At 38.2% G+C, this 5,068-nt stretch overlaps 1 protein-coding gene across 2 annotated transcripts in view; it reads right to left on the reverse strand.

Annotated features, from left to right (window-relative positions):
• Positions 1-4,097, reverse strand: part of LOC106872414 (uncharacterized) — a 161,027-nt gene extending 156,930 nt beyond the window's left edge. For both annotated transcript variants that reach the window (XM_089361445.1, XM_089361443.1), the window contains exon 1: positions 3,821-4,097. The gene's annotated coding sequence lies outside the window, so the exon portion shown is untranslated. The remainder of the gene's footprint in view (positions 1-3,820) is intronic.
• Between the last annotated feature and the right edge of the window lie 971 nt (positions 4,098-5,068).

Consider the following 5,068-nt stretch of genomic DNA (forward strand, 5'->3'; position numbering starts at 1 on the left):
AAATAGGAGAAAGAAAATGATGGGAGTTTTGAAAGTGAAAGTGAAAGTGTGAATGGTGGAGGTTGGAAGTGGAGCAGAGTGGAAAGGGAGAGGAAGGATGTAGATTACCTATTTACAGGCTAGGTAGACTGAGCTAGCAGTGGGTAAGATATAAAGAGAGAAAGTAGGAAGGAGAAGGTGAAGGAAAGCAAGTAAAAGAATAAGAGGAAAAGGAAAAGAATAAGAATATTAGAGAGGACGGGAAAGGATATAGGGAGAGCGGGAGGGAGAGAGATGAAGAAAATAAGGGCTGGAGTAGGAGGAAGAGGGACAGAGGGTAGGAGTGTGAAGTGTCAACAAACTTCACTCCCACCTCCATGTTGTTAGTGTGACACTTAATGTATAGATAAATGAAAGGATGAAGGAGAGGTGGGAGGAAGGAAAAATGAGGGTGTGAAAGAATAAAAAGACGAATGAGTGAGAGAATGAATGACGGAGTCAGAGAGTGTGTGAGTAAAGGAATAAATGAATAACTTTATATATGAAAGACAAAATGAATGAGTTTATGAAGGAATGACTTATTGTATGAAAGAATTTAGGATTGAATAAATAAATGAAAGAATGAGTACCTGGATGGATGAGTTTATGAATAACGAAAGAAATGAGTAAATGAAAGAAAGAGTAATTGAATAAACAAATTTATAAATGAATAAATAAGAAAATGAAATGAATGAATAAGTTTATGAATGAATAGATAATTGAAAGAATGAGTAAACAAACGAATGAATTTATGGATGAATATAATAAATGCGAGAATAAATAACTGAGTTTGCGATTAACTGAAAGAAGGAGTTTTCGAAAGAATGGGTTTACGAAAGAATGAGTTTACGAACAAACACATGAATAAATGAAACGTGTAAAGCCACAACAACAAAACAAAGTAATTTCTTACAATAATAAAAAAAATAATGGTTTCTGATTTAGGCACTAGGGGTACTTTATTGGTACCCCGAGTACTTGATTGGTTCTTTACTCTTTCAATCCCGGAAAGATGAAAAGTAAAGTCAACTTCGGAGACATTTGAGCATTGAACGTAAAAGACTGGAGTAAAAGCCGCAGGGCGTGTTTTCCAACATTCTGAAGATTCTACCATCCCGCTGCTTTCTGATTTCGAATCTTGGCACAAGGACGTAAATTTTGAGGAGAGGGGCGTAACCGACAACATCGGCTCCGGTAGAAGATGGTATTATATTTTATAGACTCGGTGGGGGGGGGGGGGGGGAAAGTAAAGTTGACCTCGGTGAGAATTGAACCCTGAATGTAAAAAGCTGGAACAGATACAGCAAAGTAGTTAAGATTCTGCCCATCCAACCAACCAACAAACAAAACAAACTAAAATGAAGAAACTGATGTTCCTCCCCCGGCTTTCGTCTACCCCTTCCCCTCACAAAACCTGACAAGAATGATTAAAAAAAAGAATAAGTATATATTAGTAGAATGCCAGACAGACAGACAGACAGAGAGAGACAGACAGACAGACACAGAGAGAGAGAGAGAGAGAGAGAGAGAGAGAGAGAGAGAGAGAGAGAGAGAGAGAGAGAGAGACAGTGTGTGTGTGTGTATGATTGTTGAGGGGGATAATGTGAGTGAGAAGTGAGAGATAGGAGAGAAAAAGAGGGGATGAGAGGCGAGGTGGAGAGGAGGGAGGGAGAGATGGAGAGAGGGAGTAGGGGAGACGGGGTAGGTAGGAGAGAGGGGAAAAGAGAGGGAAGGGAAAAGAAGAGAGAGGAGGCAGAGAGAAGAGAGAGATGAGAGAAAGGAAGGAAAGAAGAGTGAGAGGGTACAGAGACAGAGGGAAGAGAGAAAAATGAATGAATGAGAGAGAGAAAGAAAGAAAGAAAGAAAGAGTGAGTGATTGAGTAAGTGAATGAGTGAGAGAGAATTTTTTTCTATTATCGTTTACAAGTAATCACTGGCGAAGTATTTTAAAGACCCAAAATATTCCATACACAGGCCCAGCGTAATGTGTGTGTGTGTGTGTGTGTGTGTGTGTGTGTGTGTGTGTGTGTGTGTGTGTGTGTGTGTGTGTGTGTGAAGAAGGGTGAAATGGGTGGAGATGAGAGAAAGAACAACTACATGGAGAACCTCATCAACAACAAAAACAACAGCAATGAAAGCGACAATTATTAGCAATAACAACGAGAACGATGTCATGCAAAACAGTGACGACGATGTAGGGGCAGCGATAGAAGCGGAGATGAGGACGGCGGGAGATGTCATAATTAACTTCTTTTGATTAGCAACAAAAGATTCTGTAGTTTAGAGAAGAGTGGGGGAGGGAGAGGATGTGAGGTTTAAAGACGTTCCCAAGACATTATTCTGGTGGTGCCAGTGGAAAGAATTGTTTTGGTTTCGTGTAGGAATTGAAATCAAGTCGAGAACTGGATTTATCAGGAGTCAACGAAGATTACAGCGGCCATAATTGGTTTCAGTTTGTGTAAGAACGAGAGAATGAGTAATTGGATGAGACTGAAAGTATGAATGAGTTTATGAATGAGTAAATGAAAGAAAGAATTGTCTGAATGAGTTTATGAATTATGAAAAAAAATCAGTAACTGAATAAGTAAATGAATGAATGAGTTTATGAATAGTGCAAAAGGTAACTGAATAAGTAAAAAAGCTTATAAATAAACTAGCAGAGATACCCGGCGTTGCCCGTGTTACATGCAAATGAAGGATAAGACTTTTCTCTTATATTTTGTGCAAGGAACTGAAATACATATGATCCCGTTATATTTTTATAATTAAATATTAGGAATTGTATTTAAAAATGTTGAAATATTTTGTGTATTGTCGGAGTATAACCAATTTATTGGAAATAAGTTTTCACAGCAAAATCTTATGTGGACCCCAAGGACCGCGCGGACCCCGGTTGAGAACTACTGGTCTACAGCGAAAATTTTTCTTTATTACAAAATACAATGAATGGCTTTCTTACGGGTTCGAATCTACTTCAAGTATATTTGAACTGGTAGCTCTATATATAAATTCAACGAATAAACAATTCACAAAGCGAATAAAAAACGAAAAGTGAAAGATACGAAAGGAGAAAAACGAAAAGAGAAAAATAAAAAACGAAAGTGGGGACATGTACAAGAATTATATTAGCCAGACGATCGGTGAAAGGAGAGAGTTCTTTAACGTTTCGTCGGAAAGGAGAAAGGGAAAAGTCCCCCAAAGAAGAAAGAAAATCGCCAACGGCCCACATGTGGTTACATTATATATGTGTATGTGTGTATGTACGTGGAGAGAGAGAGAGAGGGGGGGTAGAGGGACTGATAGCTGCAAGCTAAAAATGTTACTGGGTGTAGAACAAATGAGTTAATAGTACGAGTTGAAAGATCTGAGCGGAATTAAATGAAAACTGAATACCGTAGATGGTGGTGCGTATTTTAAATGCAATTGGAAATGTGCGTGATTGTAAAACCTCCATTATCCTCGTGTCATACTGGGAAAATAAATTGATTATGTAGACAATATTTTCATTGCATTGTTCGTTTTATTAATTAAATACGATATATATAAATTATATATATATATATATATATATATATATATATACATACATGAGGATATAATACACAGAGTATATATGATAGATATAAATATATAGACTAATATATAGATACACGTACATTCAAATATATATACATATGAATATATATCCACATATATATTACAACGTTTACATTATATATATATCTTAGGCGGTAGCTCCAGCATGGCCGAAGTCCTACGACTGAAAGTATTAAAAGAATGAAAGAATAAATGAATCACTCACGCATCAATTTAAATATTAAAGCTCCTGCGTTTGAAGTATTATCTCAAATTCATTTAACAATGAGAAGTTCTTGTAGCTCTGTTAATGATTCCGCACGAATGTCCTGACTGACGGAAGCGAGATACGCTTATCTACGAAGCGAATGTATATCGGTTCGAATCCTGTCGTAGTCAAATACGTTTCTCGATTTGAGTGGTGATGGTGATAAACCGAGTAGTGCTGTTAAAAACGGGTGTTCGAGTTAAACAGGCGACGGAAAGAGTCTACCACAAGGCGTCATGGTGACTGCAGTGATAATATATTAAAATGCTCAATAGTCTAGTCCATTATGTAGGGAGCATAGGTTGGTGTGATGCCTTGACTTGCGCGTGACATGGATTAAATTGAGGGAGGGTTAGGGTGGTGGGCTGGCAGAATTATTAGCACGCCTGATGAAATGCCTAACAGTATTTCGTCTGCCGTTACGTTCTGAGTTCAAATTCTGCCGAGATCGACTTTACCTTTCGTCCTTTCGGGGTCGTTTAAACAAGTACCAGTTACGCACTGGGGTCGATGTAATCGACTTAATCCCTTTGTCTGTCCTTGTTTGTCATCCGTTTCTCTCGTCCCTACCTTTCAGATTCCAGAGGCAGGACTAGAAATAGGTCGGGATGAAACGGATGGCCACATTGGCCATCGTGTCTCACTGTACCCTGTTCGCGCACCACACACACACACACACACACACACACACACACACACACACACACACACACACACATATATATATATATATATATATATATGTATGTATGTATATACTTACCAAAACTAGTAGCTGTCTTTTTCTTTTGTCTTTTTAATATTTTGGTTGTCGTTGTTAAGCTCCATAAAATTCCCAGCAAGCAGACCTAAGCCTCAAAGACAATCTTATTGTGATCAACCAGAATGTTAAGATAATGTCGGTCATGCCGGTTGCGGTGGTATTGTTGGTGGTGTTTAAGCTTAGGCATCTGTGCCTATAACATCTAATACAACCTTCTTGTCTTAAAGACGATGAAGGTGTTATTTCAAAGAAATATGGCAGCTAATTCCAGTAAACGGTATGACGGCCATCTTAAGTGTGACTCATTGGTGAATTCTTTTTTTTTTAGTTTTGAAAGGTGGGGCGGCTAGATGTTGCAATATATATAGAGAGAGTTATAACAGATTAATGCAGAGAATTGGTGCACAGGTGTGCAGCGACTGCATGTAACGATCAAAATGGCT

This window comes from Octopus bimaculoides, chromosome 13 (genome assembly GCF_046866305.1).
Source record: "Octopus bimaculoides isolate indiv1 chromosome 13, ASM4686630v1, whole genome shotgun sequence".
Lineage (NCBI taxonomy): Eukaryota > Metazoa > Mollusca > Cephalopoda > Octopoda > Octopodidae > Octopus > Octopus bimaculoides.